This window comes from Sapajus apella, unplaced genomic scaffold (genome assembly GCF_009761245.1).
Source record: "Sapajus apella isolate SASKATOON/1434 unplaced genomic scaffold, GSC_monkey_1.0 scaffold106, whole genome shotgun sequence".
Taxonomy (NCBI): domain Eukaryota; kingdom Metazoa; phylum Chordata; class Mammalia; order Primates; family Cebidae; genus Sapajus; species Sapajus apella.
The window spans coordinates 6,286,751-6,302,778 of NW_022437046.1; the positions used below are offsets into that span (position 1 = coordinate 6,286,751).

The window sequence follows — 16,028 nt, forward strand, 5'->3', positions numbered from 1 at the left end:
AAGATCCAAGAAAAGAAAAACATAAAAGCCTTTTAAATATCCCTATAATTTGGATATCTTTTAATTAAGCTGAGCACTCTTAAGAAAGTCCTTTTAAATCCCTTGTTACCCGACATTAGCCACTCGAAGTGGCCAATACTTCTGGCTTTCCAACTTTACTAAAGGTGACCTCAGAGAAAGGAAAATACAAGGTGGTTCATGGAAGAGAAGAGGAACAACAAACAGCAAAATGTTTTGCAGATACCGAACCAGAAAGGACTCGTTCCCTAAGCCAGAATTGAACCCAGCTGCCACTGTAACATGGCAGAGGCTAAACAAAGCATTGCTATGTTACAGGTCGTGCTTTCAAGAATGTAAAACAAGATGGAGGCCTGCAGCAAAGTTTGCTACTGACTATACAGAAAGTCATGCAAAGCACGCTAGACAGCCTAGACCAACAGCCTAGACACACTGGTCCAACTTTACAAATCCTTTTTCCTTAATCCAAACTTTTTTTTTTTGAGACAGTCTCACTCTGTTACCCAGGCTGGAGAGGAGTGGTGTGAACTCGGCTCACAGCAGCCTCTGCCTCTCGGGTTCAAGGGATCATCCTGCCTCAGCCTCATGAGTGGCTGGAATTACAGATGTCCACCACCACGCCTGGCTAATTTTTGTATTTTTAGTAGAGAGAGGGTTTCACCGTGTTGGCCAGGCTGGTCTCCAACTCCGGACCTCAGGTGATCTGCCCACCTCAGCCTCCCAAAGTGCTGGGATTGCAGGTGTGAGCCAATGCACCTGGCCCCTTAATCAAAACTTTATAGAGAATATAAACAGTGATGGGATCCTGGCCTAGAAAAAACTATTTCTTAAAGGAAAAAGAGTCTTTAACTTAAAAGCTAATTCCTGACAGGGTGGAGAACAGGAAAAAAAAATTAAAAGTGCAGGGTTGGAAAGATGCCTGGGGAAAGAAGCTCTTAAACAAATGGGTTCCTCCAACAGGGAGAGAAACTTAATTGATGTGCCCTATTGGGCACCCTTGGGCCAGAGGCCATGTGCCCCAGCCCTGTCCAGGAAGGGAGAGGGAAAGCCGCCATTTGCCCATCACCCTGAAAATAGAAGGCAGAGGCTGACATTCCCAAACCCCAGGAGCGACTGTGGGGAAAGGAGGAATAATTTCCTCTACCCTCAGAAGCACAAGGACAAAAAAGCTTAGAAGTGAAAGGGAAAAATAGTTTTTGGCTCGCAACTTACGCATCCTCAAGCCCCATGTCTGGGCAGCAAAATATTGCAGAATTTTGCTCCTTAGTTCAGCTAAAACCAGGTTCTTGTCATAAGCCAGGAAAATGTAGGCACACAGACACATTGAAGGGTGAGTACAAAGGATTTTATTGGACAAAAAGGGAAAAAAAGCCAAAAAAAACCCAACACACACACACACACACACACACACACACACACACACACACACACACACACACACACACACACACACACACACACACACACACTCCGCAAATGAGATAGAGTCCGGCTAACAGGCCCTGTACCTCACAGACTGAATATTCCACCACATAGGAACGGAAGAGGCCAGGCTCCTCGCCTCCCTCTGGCTCCACCCTGTTCCCCTAGTCCTCTGTGAGCATGCTCAGATGAGGCCCTGGGTAGGTTCCCTCATCTGCACAAAAGTATTTGATGTAGACACTTGTAGGGCGGTTTAGAGATTCGCCAGTGACCCCCTTTTTTTGTCCAGGCATTTGGCTGTCTCAGTACTTAGTTATTTCCCTCTAATTGCCAATTTTCAAAGTAAGGATTAGATAGAGCCCATGGTATCCAATAAGTTTATTTATTTATTTGTTTTGGCACTTTTTCCCCTCATGCACACATTAGGTTTTTACGTATTCTATGTATTTCAACTGTATTCAGTCACTACTTTTTCAGAAACTTAAATTATCCCATCTTTGGCCAGCTGGAGCCCCTTCCTGATGGTTCTTGGGTTATTTTTATACAACCCACTGATCTTTGGTAACTTTGCAGCTTTTAGCTCAGCAAGATAGTCTAGCCTCATCTTGTACATGTACCACCCTAGCCTTGGAATCAGCCATCCAAGAAGTTCTGATTCCTTTTCGTGGGAAATGTCATTTAGGGACCACAATCTGGGCACTATAAGTTACTCATTGCTCATGGGTTTTTCATACTTCTAGGCCTTTCTGAAAAGTACAAAAATAGGATATATGTACTTTAAAATGGAGGAAAAAACTTTGACGTTTACACTATTTCTAATTCAAATTTATATTGATTTATTTATATTAATGTCTTTGATTTTATATTTCTCTTCTCTTACACTGAAAATCTTGGTTCCTAACAATATTAACATAATTACAATATAATTATTACTTTGTCTTAAACTATATAGAAAATAGTTTAAAAATACTAAAGACTACCATACCCAGCCTAAGTCATCCATTCTGATGGATATCTATTATTATCTCTCGGAACCTGGCACCTTTTGAACACCCTTTGGATGTTTGGAGAATTTCCTGTTTCGAGTCCCACCAAGTTAGAAGGCAGAATACTTATTCCTCCTCTCCTTCATTTGCAGCTAGGACACAGGGTTGTGATTGGTGCTCCTCGGATCACGTGCACTTGTGAGAAGTTGGTGAAAGGGGCAATATAAGAGTTAGTTCCTGACACAGAAGTGATGCCTTCAGCAGCAGCAGTTACAGTCACATTGAGTTCCTTGCAGGATAGCCGCTGAGTGGTAATGGGCTGTGGCTGCAGATTTCTCATCAGGCCAATTGTGCTACATAATTGGGGGTGATTTTCTTGGAGGCTTAACCTCACAATTGTTTCTTTGAGCCTTCTCAACAATTCTGAGTCAACCAATGGTCTTTTAATAAACCCTTTTTCTGCTTCATCTGTCACCATCAGCTTCTGTCACTTGCAGCTAGGAAACAGTTGACACAGCAGACCCTGGAGGTCAGAAGGGGATAATTTTAGGCATCACAGAGGCCTGATCATTCTCTTTCTCTCCCACCCTTCTCTCCCTTGACTGTAAGAGTGCTTGTGAGTTCTGGGATAGAAGGAACTGCGGTATAATGAAAAGAACTGGGTCATTAGTGGCCCAGCAGCTTCTCCGCAGGAAAACCCTTTGAAAACGATCGGTCGTTAAGAAGCAGAGGGTGCTTCCTTGATTTCTGGAGGGGAAGAGGGTCAGCTGTTGGTAGCTGAGATGAGGTCAGCAGGGACCCAGCAGAGCTTCTGGGATCTAAAGAGCAGAAGGATGTGAGATCAGCAGACTGAGCATCAGACTAAATCCCTATCCCCATCCCAAAGGCACTTTGAAGGAATAATTGGAGCAGGAAGTCCTGAGGAAAAAATAAAACTTGCAAATAATAAAAAAGGTGGGTCTAAAGAACCAGCATTGTGATTATCCTTTTTTTTTTTTTTTTGATACAGAGTTTCACTTTCATCGCCCAGGCTGGAGTACAATGGCATGATCTCAGCTCACTGCAACCTCCACCTCCCGGGTTCAAGCAATTCTTGTGCCTCAGCCTCCCGAGTAGCTAGGAGTACAAATGTGTGCCACCAAATCCTGGCTAATTTTGCATTTTTAGTAGAGATGGGGTTTTACCACATTGGCCAGGCTGATCTCAAATTCCTGTCCTCAGGTGATCTGCCTGCCTCAGCCTCCCAAAGTGCTGGGATGACAGACAGGCGTGAACCACCATGCCAGGCCTGACTTGGGGTAATCTTGCAAGTCGATCCTTCTGGACCCAGTAGCAGTCTAGACTAGGTCACATGTACTAAGGCTGCTAACCTGTCATTCATAGCAAATATTCCCCTTCGGATTGTCATTTGTCCCTTCATCTTGTATTTGTTAACATAGATATTTTAACTTTATTTTTAGTCAATTCTACTGATATTCTTTGTGATAGCTTCCATTGCTTTTATGTTTAGATAGTTTCTTCCTTTTCCAAAAATATGTTCAATTTCTCTTATGTTTTCTTTCAATTTTAAAGATGGTTTTTATTTATTTATTATCATTATTATTATTTTGAGATGGAGTCTCGCTCTGTCACCCAGGCTGGAGTGCAGTGGCGCAATCTCAGCTCACTGCAACCTCTGCCCCCGGGGTTCAAATGATTCTCCTGCCTCAGCCTCCTGAACAGCTGGGAATACAGGCACATGCCACCACACCCGGCTGACTTTTGTATTTTTAGTAGAGATGGGGTTTCACCATGTTGGTCAGACTGGACTCGAACTCCTGACCACGTGATCTACCCACCTTGGCTTCCCAAAGTGCTGGGATTACAGGTGTGAGCCACCGTGCCTGGCCTTTTATTTATTTATTTATTTATTGAGATAGAGTCTCTCTGTTCCCCAGGCTGGAGTGCAGTGGCATGATCTTGGCTCACTGCACCTCCATCTCCTGGATTTAAGCAAGTCTCCCGCCTCAGCCTCCTGAGTAGCTGGGACTACAGGTGCTCACCACCATCCCCAGCTAATTTTTGTATTTTTAGTAGAGACGGGTTTCACTATGTTGGCCAGGCTAGTCTCGAACTCCTAACCTCATGATTCACCTGCCTCAGCCTCCCAAAGTGCTAGGATTACAGGCATGAGCTACCACATCCAGCTGCTAAAAATGGTTTTATTTTTTACATTTAATCATTTATTCCATCCATAATTCATTTTCTTTTGTTAGATATAAGAATTGTGAATATGTTTTTAAAATAGGTTCTTCAGCTGGGCACCGTGGCTCATGCCTGTAATCCTAGTACTTTGGGAGGCCGAGGAGAGTGAATCACCTGAGGTTAGGAGTTCAATACCAGCCTGGCCAACATGGTGAAACCCCATCTCTACTGAAGATATAAAAATTAGCCAAGCATGGTGGCACACACCTGTAATCTCAGCTACTCAGGAGGCTGAGGCAGAAGAATCACTCAAACCCAGGAGGCAGAGGTTGCAGTGAGCTGAGTTTGTACCATTGCACTCCAGCCTGGGTGTCAGAGCTAGACTACATCTCTAAAATAAATAGGCCAGGCGCAGTGGCTCATGCCTGCAATCCCAGCATTTTGGGAGGCTGATGCGGGCAGATCACCTGAGGTCAGGAGTTTGAGACCAGCCTGGGTAACATGGTGAAATCCTGTTTCTACTAAAAATACAAAAATCAGCCAGGTGTGGTGGTGCACACCTGTAATCCCAGCTACTCAGGAGGCTGAGGCAGGAGAATCACTTCAACCTGGGAGGCAGAGGTTGCAGTGAGCCGAGATCGCACCATTGCACTCCAGCTTGGGAAACAAGAGCGAAACTCCGTCTGAATAAATACGTTCTTCATATACAAAAATTAGCTCAGAAAGGATTAAGGACTTAAAAGTAAAACCTAAAACTATAAAAATCCTAGATGAAAACCTAAGAAATACCCTTCTGGCCTCAGCCTTGACAAAGAATTGATGACTAAGTTATTGAAAACAGTTGCAATACAAACAAAAATTGGCAAATGGGACTTAAACTAAAGAGCTTCTGCATAGCAAAGGAAACCAACAACAGAGTGGACAACCTACAAAATAGGAGAAAATACTTGCAAAGTATGCATCTGACAAAGGCCTAATATCCAGAATCTATCAGGAACTTAAATCAACAAGCAAAAAACAAATAACTCCATTAAAAAGTGAGCAAAAGACACTTTTCTTCTCAAAAGAAGACATATAAGCAGCCAACAAACACATGAAAAAATGCTCAATATCACTAATCATCAGAGAAATGCAGATTAAATCCACAATGAGGTACCATCTCACATTAGTCAGAATGGCTATTATCAAAAAGTCAAAAAACAAAAGATGTTGTTGAGGCTGCAGAGAAAAGGAAATGCTTGTACACTGTGTTGGTAGGAATGTAAATTCATTCAGCCACTGTGGAAAGCAATTTGAAGACTTCTCAAAGAACTAAAAATAGAACTCTCATTTGACCCAGAAATCCTATCACTGGGCATATACCCAAAGGAAAATAAATCATTCTACCAAAAAAACACATGCACTCATATGTTCATTACGGGGCTGCGCACAATAGCAAAGAAAGGTAATCAACCTAGGTGCCCAGCAATGGTGGACTGAATAAAGAAAATGCCATACATACACACTATGGAATATGACAAGGCCATAAAAAATTACAAAATTATGTTCTCTGCAGCAACATGCATGCAGCTGGAGGCCATTATCCTAAGCAAATTAATGCAGAACAGAAAGTCAAATGCGTGTTCTCACAAGTGGGAGTGAAACACTGGGTACATATGGACATAAAGATGGGAACAACAGACACTGCAGGCTGCTAGACAGGTGAGAGAGAGAAAGGTGCAAGGGTAGAAAAACTATCTGTATGGTACTATGCTCACTACCTGGGTGATGGGGTCAATTATACCCCATACCTCAGCATCATGCAATATATCCATTGAGCAAACATGCACATGTACCCCCGAATCTAAAATAATAGTTGAAAGTTTTTAAAAAAGGTACTTATCCTTAAGAGATGCATACTAAAATATATAATATCTGAGATTTATGTCAGAATAATGCAATGGTCAAGGAGAGGGAAGGATATAAATAAAACAATTTTTGGCTGGGACTTGTTAATTATTGAAGCTGGATGATGGGCACGTGAGGGTTTATCATTCTATTCTTTTTACTTTTACAATATGCATTAATATATGAATTTTTGCATAATAAAATGTTTTTCAAAATGAGAATTTAAAAAATATAATGACAGTGAAGTGGCAATGGGAATTGTAAATTTTTCCAGTCAGGTGAAGTCCCAGTTTTTCAGAGTGTTGTGTTTGGACCAGATCACAGTCTTGTATAATCTGGATGCACCTTACCAGTGTCGGAGAACATCAACAACAGCAAATCTTTACTGAGATCCTTCTGTGTGTCAAGTCCAATCAGAGAGAAGCGTTCTTTTATGCCAATAGAGAGACAGAGAGAGATGTTCAATGTACTGGTAATAAAAATAGGAGAATGAAATCATTGCTTCCACAGAAAGGCCCCAATGAATCTTCTAAAATAAACACATATTATTTGTGATTTTTCAACTATACCTTTATCAAGAAAAGAATAAAACATAATCAGACCATGGTGTATTGCTGTTTAAAATGATCCACTAATGTTCTAATTATCATCAGGACAAAGGCCCTTAGACATGCCTGCCTCACATCTGGACTTTTCCTCCTTCCCCAGCTCCGTCTCCTGCCCATCCCCACGTACTTTAAATTCAGCTACAGGAAGGGACTTACAGTTCCCAGAACATGCCTCCTGGAGTTTGCACTCCACCAGAGAAGTTTCATTCATTCATCTGCATTCATCGATCTCCTAGCATGACTCATGCCACCTGCATGCCATGCTTGCTCTCTTCCCTACCTGGACCGCCCTTCTCCCTCATCAGTTTCATTCTTCAAGTTTCATCTTACTTGTCATCTTCTTTGAGAAACTTTCTTTGAACCCAAGCTGAGCAAGCTTGCCCTCTGCTGTATTCTCTGTGTAGGGGAGGATAAGAGGAAAGAAGGGCACACATCTTATTTCTCCCACTAAATTCTGAGGTTAGGGCTAAAATCCTGTTTATTCACAGTATGTGGCTCAAGGCCTGAGTCATACTACAAGATCAGTGAGTGCTTGTTGAATGAATGAATGAATGAATGAATGAAGCTTCCTCACTAGAATGTAAACCCACGGGGCAAGAATTTTTGTTGTTTTGTTTTGCTTTCTCTTTAGCACATGGGACAGTACCTGACACACAAGTATTTGTCAAAATAATTAAAATTACCTGTCAAAGAAAAAGCAACATGTCTATGTTAAGGTTCATATCCAAACTAACCATTTGCTGGTTGTCAGCCTATCTGTGGATTAGTAGAAGACTTTGACCTTGAGATTAAAAACAAATTAAAGACAAAAAGTGTTTTGAATGTTGAATACAATGAAAGTTTTTTCAAACTTTACTGAGTTATAACTTGAATTTAAAAGTGTGAAATAGGCCGGTCACTGTAGCTCACTTCTGTAATCCCAACATGTTTGGAGGTCAAAGCGGGCAGGTTGCTTTAGCCTAGGAGATTGGGACCAGCCTGAGTAACATGGCAAAATCCCAAATCTACACCCTCTCCCCAAAAAAATGCTGGGTGGCATGCACCTGTAGTCCCAGCTACTGGGAGGCTGAGGCTGGAGGATCACTTGAGCCTTGGAGGCAAATCACACCACTGCACTCCAGCCTGGGTGACAGCCTGTGTCAAAAAAAAAAAAAAAAAAAAGCCGGGCGCAGTGGCTCAAGCCTGTAATCCCAGCACTTTGGGAGGCTGAGGCGGGTGGATCACGAGGTCAAGAGATCGAGACCATCCTGGTCAACATGGTGAAACCCCGTCTCTACTAAAAATACAAAAAAACATTAGCTGGGCATGGTGGCACGTGCCTGTAATCCCAGCTACTCAGGAGGTTGAGGCAGGAGAATTGCCTGAACCCAGGGGGCGGAGGTTGCGGTGAGCCGAGATCGCGCCATTGCACTCCAGCCTGGATAACAAGAGCGAAACTCCACCTCAAAAAAAAAAAAAAAAAAAAAAGGTTGGGGGAAATGCATGAAATTAAAACTTATCTCTAAGTCCAAGAGTGATTGGGACTTTTTTTTTTTTTTTGAGACAGAGTCTCACCCTTGCAGCCCAGGTTGGAGTACAGTGACAGGATCTCAGCTCACTGCAACTGCCACCTCCTAGGTTCAAGCAATTCTTCTGCTTCAGCCTCTGGAGTAGGCGTGTGCCACCACGCCCAGATAATTGTTGTATTTTTCATAGAGACATAGTTTCACCATATTGGCTAGGCTGGTCTCGAACTCCTGACCTTGTGATCTGCCTGCCTAAGCCTCCCAAAGTGCTGGGATTACAGGCATGAGCCCCCATACCCCGCCAAGGAACAGGCCATTTTCTATGTGGCCATATTATTGACCCAAAGGAAAAAAAAAAAAGAATGATTTCCCACATCAGGAACAGCCAGAGCGCAAGGAAAGCCTTACATCATGAATGACATCACCTTAGTGACCTAATTTCTATAGGACAATGGAAAAATTTCTTCTCTCGCAAACCTTGCAGCAGCTTGAACCAGCAACTTCATAGTGGGATGATGGGAGGGGTCCATGGACAAAGGACAATTGTTGGCCTTTCCTTGACAGAAGGGTGGTTTACAAAGTGGTCTTTCTCAGGAGTCTGCCTGGAATGAATTGTACACCACATGACAGGTGTTCTTACATAAGTAAGACAGAAGTGAATTCAATTGGGTTTCTTTTCTTTTTGAAACCTTCTTTCTCTGGAACTGTCCTCTCTAAAAGTGACTAGAACAACAGGAGGGAAAAGTGAGATCTTGAACTCCCCAGGGAATCAAGGTGGCATTTCCTTCCCCTTTCTTTCCTTTGCATGCTTGTCATCCTCTGGGACCTCTTTGGAGAGGAGGTTTTATTCCTCTGCTTTCTTTCAGAATCCTGCCTCACATAATCTTTACTAGCTCTTCATAAAGAAAACTAGGACTCCCATTTATTTTATCCAATCCACCACTACATCCAGCCTTGAAAACAGTACACAGCCTATTATTCTCTAACAGGGACAAATAGCAGGATGGAGCTGGACTATTTTCCATGAGGCTGATTTTTGCCAATCTAACACATTTATTCTCTGACACCCTTTCATGGCCAATTGAGAAGCGGTACCCAGAAAGATAGTAATGCAACTTAGAAATGTATGAAAAATTGATAATGTTGAGATCTTAATTGAGGTGAAATAACCCAATAATCTGTGGAGGGACATTAAGACCATTTTGTAGTATTAGTAAAATATACACGACACATATCCTTCTACCCAAAAACTCTGCTCTAGGATTCTAGCTCACAGAAATACACCAGGGAGCAAAGGCATATGAGTAACATTGTTTACTGAACTACAACTATAGAAGCACATGAAATGACACACTAAAAGAGACACACTATGTATTGTAATGTGGAAAAAGTAAAGCACAGAACAATATGTATGTGTGTGGTTTCATTTTTGTTAAAAAATACCATATGTGGATGCATACACCTGTGAATATTTATAGACATAAAGAAAAAGCCGGAAACATACACATTAAAGTCTCAGTAGTAGTTCCTTTTTCTGGAGAGTGAGATTGGGGAGTGTGGCAAGGGGATATTTCACTCTATTTTATGCATTCTGGATTGTTTAAATCTATTTTAAAAACCAGTAAAGGAAATTAAGAATAAGTGGATTGGTATAAGGTAGTTAATTTATTTTTTGTTTTCTTAATTTTTTTGAGACAGGTTCTTACTCTGTTGTTCAAGCTGGCATGCAGTGGCATGATCTCAGCTCACTGCAACCTCCACCTCCCAGGTTCAAGAGATCCTTCCATCTCAGCCTCCTGTGTAGCTGGGATGGCAGGTGTGTGCCACCACACCGGGCTAATTTTTGTATTTTTTGTAGAGATGGGGATTTATCATGTTGCCCAGGCTGGTCTCAAACTCCTGAGCTCAAGCAATCCACCCACCTCAGCCTCTCAAAGTGTTGGGATTACAGGAATGTGCCACCACACTGGGCCTGCATGGTTAATTTATATTTATTTTTGTGCGAGGAACATGATAGACACTTTATATATATCACCTCACATGTCCCTCCAGTCTTCTGATGTAGGTAATGTTATCCCTATTTACAAGTGAGAAAACAGATTCAGAGAAGTTACTTGCCCAAGGTAACAGAGGTAGTAAGTAGCAGAGATAGGGTTCAAACTCAGATCTATCTGATTCCAAAGCCAAGATCTTTCCATTGGTCTGACAATGCTCTCATATCATATAGCCCTGGCTCAGTAGATGGGCTTATTAACATTGCCTCATTGCCACTGAATGTTAGGTTTATTTTTTAGAAACTTATGGAAAATTGTATAGACAAAAATTAAAAGTATAATGAATCCATGTGCTCATTATCACCCAGAGTCAATAATTATTAATACTCTGTGTCATTATTTTATCTATACCCACAAATACTTTTATTTTCTTTTTGAGACAGAGTCTCACTCTGTCACCCAGGCTGGAGGACATGCAGCAGCTCAATCACAGCTCACTGCAGTCTCGACCTCCCAGGCTCAAGTAATCCTCCCACCTCAGCTTCCCACGTAGCTGGGACTACAGGTGAGCACCACCATGCCCAGCTAATTTTTTCTATTTTTTGTACAGGCGAAGTCTCACTATGCTGCTTAGGCTGGTCTCGAACTCTGGGGCTTAAGCGATCCAACAGTCATTGGCCACCCCACCCGGGCTATCCCCATAAACACATTTTTGGGAGAGTATTTTAAAACAAATTTAAGGTATATTATTTCATCATCAATATTTCAATCTCTAAAAATAACTTAAGAAAACAATCATAATGCCATTATCACACATAATAAATTTCACAATAATTCCTTATTATCTAATACCCAGTCCATGTAATTTTCCCACATTGTCTCCAAAAAAGGTCTTTTTTTGTTTGTATGTGTTATGTATCTCTCTCTCTCTTTTTTTTTTTTTTTAAGAGACAGGGACTTCTATTGCCCAGGCTCTGGAATGCAGTGGCACAATCATAGCTCGCTGCAACCTGAAACTTCTGGGCTCAGGTGATTCTCCCACCTCAGCCTCCACAGGCACATGCCATTATGCTGGCTAATTTTTAAATTTTTGGTAGAGGTGAGGTCTTGCTATGTTGAGCAGACTGGTTTCAAATTTCTGGCCTCAAGCAATCCTCCCACCTCAGCCTCTCGAAGTGCTAGGATTACAGGCATAAGCCACCACACTCAACTTCTCTTATGTCTTTAAGCCTTCTTTTTTTTTTTTTTTGAGACAGAATCTCCCTCTGTCACCAGGCTGGAGTGCAGTTGCACGACCCTGACTCACTGTAGCCTCCACCTCCCAGGTTCAAGTGATTCTCGTGCCTTAGCCTCCTGAGTAGCTGGGATTATAGGCGCCTGCCACCATGTCCGGCTATTTTTTTTTTTTGTATTTTTGGTAGAGACGGGGTTTCACCATGTTAGCCAGGATGGTCTTGTTCTCCTGACCTCGTGATCCGCCCGCCTCAGCCTCCCAAAGTGCTGGGATTATAGGCATGAGCCACTGTGCCTCCCCAAGTCTTCTTGAATCTATACTTTCCTGCTCCCTTTTTCTTCATACCATTTATTTCTTGAAGAAATTGAGTCATTTGTCTCATAGAATTTCCCATCTTTTTTATTTGATATTTTATATCCTTATGGTGTCAATTTGCATGCTTCTTGGTTTCTCATATTTCTCACAAACCAGTGGTTAGAAAATTGTTAAATTCAGGTTCAATTATTTTGGCAAGAGTATTTCTTAAGTAGTGTTGCATACTTCCTACTACATCATATCAGAAGGCAATTAATGTCTCACTGTTCCACTGCTAATAATGTGAAGGTGGTACAGTAGGTTTAAAAGTTATCAGCCTCATCTATCTATTACAAAGTTTCTTATCAACTATTCACCTAATAATTTTAGCAACCACTGATGATTTTTGCCTAGTTTTTTTTTTTTTGTTTTTTTTTTTTTTTTTTTTTTTTTAGGAATTAAGTTCATTTCTAATCCTGCAAGACAGGTATTTTAAAACACCATCCTGAGACGGGAGCTAGGTCTCAGAAATCTATATTCTATGAACCATTGTATATTTCCCCAAGAATAATTGAGTTTTAGCCTTATTTTCCTAAGACTATCAGTATTCTTCTGCCCCATAAGTCCCATTTAGAATCATTTTGCTACTTAGAGTCACATTTTTATTATTCTATTTGGAATTTTTATCCATGCTGCAATCCCTGAATAATTCATAAAAAGGAAGAAGACAGGAGGGGATACAGAAAAGATATCATATTGCCAGTCCTGATAAATGCCTCGGTAAGCCATTTAAACATCTTTGAGTCCTTTTAAACTTCATGCCCAAAGTAATCTTTTATATTAGAAAAAGATGTTATTTTAGTCTCAGTGATTCTATGTCTGCTTTTTTTTTTTTTTTTTTTTTGAGATGGAGTCTTGCTGTGTTGCTCAGGCTGGAGTAGCATAGTGGCATAATCTGGGCTCATTGCAACCTTTGCCTCCTGCGTTCAAGTGATTCTCCTGCCTCAGCCTCCTGAGTAGCTGGGATTATAGGCACACACCAACATACCTGGCTAATTTTTATATTTTTAGTAGAGACGGGGTTTCACCATGCTGGCCAGGCTGGTCTTGAACTCCTGACCTCAGGTGATCTGCCCACCTCAGCCTTCCAAAGTGTTGGGATTACAGGCATGACCTACCACACCCAGCCTGTCTGTTCTTATTTACTCCACATTCACTGTAGCTTATGTCCAGGGCCGAGTTATGACGATAAACAGAGGGGAAGGCCCAGGTCCTGTCCTCCAAGGGTTCACAATCACCTACCCTGATGTAACAGTGAAATGTCTAGAAGGCTCTTGGAGTACAGGAAAGAGACACTCCCAGACTACAGAATCAGGGACAGCATCTCAAAGGAGATGCTTAGCAGAATTTTGAAAGACAAGCAGAAAAAGGGGAGGGCATTCCAAGAAAAGAGAAATCCCATACAAAGGCAAGGAGATGGGAAAGAATAGGCCCTTTCAGAGCACTGCACATGGTATTGAATGACTGGAGAGCAAGGTTTATAGGGAGGAGTAGTTGTGCTGCAGCAGTGACAGGAGTAGGCCATGAGGAGCCAGGCCAAAGAGTTAGGATGTCCCTGAAGGACTTACAGCATAAGAATGGCAGAGTCTGATTCATCTTGTATATCTTTTTCCCCAATACATTTTCTTCCTCTTTTTTCTTATTGAAGCGAAATTTATGTAACATAAAATTAACTTTTTTAAGCTGAATACAGTGGCATTGAGTACATTCATAATGTTGTAAAGCAAACCCCTCTATGCAGTTCTAAAACATTTTCACCACCCTAAAAGGAAATTCTATACCCATTAAGCAATTACTCCCCATTCCTCTCTCCTCCAAGCCTCTGATAACCACCAGACAGCTTTCTATCCCTGTGGATTGACCTATCCACTCAGTACTTTCTTCCTTTTAAAATTTATGCAAGTAAATTGGATTTATTATAAAAGAATCAAGATAGAGATGAACAGAAAGAGAAAACTAAATATTGCTATCATCTTAGTATCATGGGTAAATTTTGTATGCTGTGTATCCTGCTAAACAATTTTCTAAGGCTTCTCCCTCTCCATTCCTCCGTGTGTCACCTGAGCCCCATGTATTTCACAAGGTCCTCCAACCTTCTGGAGTCTCCTCAACCTTTGATATTATAAAATAATTGGCTAGGCGTGGTGGCTCATGCCTGTAATCTCAGCACTTTGGGATGCCGAGGCGGGCACATCACCTGAGGTCAGAAGTTTGAGACCAGTCTGACCAACATGGAGAAACTCCATCTCTACTAAAAATACAAAATTAGCTGGATATGGTGGCGCATACCTGTAATCCCAGCTATTTGGGAGGCTGAGGCAGAATCTCTTGAACCTGGGAGATTGAGGCTGCAGTAAGCCGAAATCAGGCCATTGCACTCCAGCCTGGGCAACAAGAGTGAAACTCCATCTCAAAAAAAAAAAAAAAAAAAAAAAGAATCCTGCTCAAACCCCTATCCTATGAATGTCACAAGACCCACGTCCCTACCAATATCTCTGAAGGGTCTCATATTGGGCCAAAGGTATGTTTCTTTTGATCAGCCTCTACCTCTGATTTTCTGCCTTGATCTCCACCCCTCATTATACTTCCTGGGCACCTTGCCCCTTCTTCTACAATGTATCACCCTCTTGGATACTTCCTCAGTGTCTTCTCTCCCCAAAAGATGGCCTAAATATGGTTGTGTGTTTAGCAAACTTTTAGGAAAGATTTGGAGGCTAGAGGGGATAGCTTATATTGAAGATAGAGAACATCTTGAAACCAAGGATTGGAGAGCAGTTCTTTTAAGAGTCCACCAGTCATTCCTGGCACTGGACAGTTCTCACTGGCCATGCCTCCACCAGCTGCCCACCTTCTCCCCTTCCTCCCCTTTTCATTTTCCAGATTTAATCTCCTCTAGCTGTAAACTCCAAAGCACTCATTTCCAATTCCCATTTCCTTTTATGCAAGGCAATTTGTTGCTCCTTTTGTTTGCTCCAACTGACAGATTCTAAATTATTCTGCTAACTCAAAACAGTCTTTCCCTATCAGAACACTAGTGCCAGCTTGTGAGACTAACATTTTCCCCACTACTGGCTGCATTTCCAGATTGCCTTGTTATTTTAAATGTCCTTCCTTAATTTGTCCAGGAGGTTTTCAGAGTTTGTTGTTGATGTTGTTTTCAACTTTTATTTTAAGTTCAGAGCTACATGTGCAGGTTTGTTATACAGTTGACAGGACTTTAGCATACAGATTATTTTGTCACCCAGGTAATAAGCATAGTACCCAATAGGTAGTTTTTGGATCCTCTCCCTCTTCCCTCCCTCCACCCTCAAGTAGGCCCCAGTGTCTGTTACTTGTTTCCTTCTTTGTATCCATGTGGACTTAGTGTTTAACTCCTGCTTGTAAGTGAGAACATGTGGTATTTGGTTTCTTGTCCTGCTTTAATTTGCTTAGGATAATGGCTTCCAGCTCCATCTATGTTGAGTTTTCAGGTTCTTACTGGAAAACCCCCAATAAAAAACTAAGTAAATAGGCAGGGAGTGGTGGCTCATGCCTGTAATCTCAGCACTTTGGGAGGCTGAGGTGAGTGGATCACTTGAGGTCCGGAGTTCAAGACCAGTCTGGCGAACGTGGTGAAACCTTGTCTCTACTAAAAATACAAAAATTAGCCAGGAATGGTGGCATGTGCCTGTAATCCCAGCTACTCAGAAGGCTGAGGCAAGAGAACTGCATGAACCCAGGAAGTGGAGATTGCAGTGAGCCAAGACTGTACCACTGCATTCCAGGCTGAGTGACAAAGCAAGACTCCATCTCAAAAAAACCAAAAAAACAAAAAACAAAACTAAGTAGATAAATAT

General features: G+C 41.8%; 1 long non-coding RNA gene across 1 annotated transcript; it reads right to left on the bottom strand.

Annotated features, from left to right (window-relative positions):
* Positions 1 to 674: 674 nt before the first annotated feature.
* LOC116537110 lies at positions 675 to 9,954 on the bottom strand. Its single transcript, XR_004262954.1, has 3 exons — positions 9,088 to 9,954; positions 7,386 to 7,501; positions 675 to 2,949 (listed from the first exon to the last, which is right to left on the bottom strand). It is a non-coding gene; the product is annotated as an uncharacterized LOC116537110 (long non-coding RNA).
* Positions 9,955 to 16,028: the final 6,074 nt, after the last annotated feature.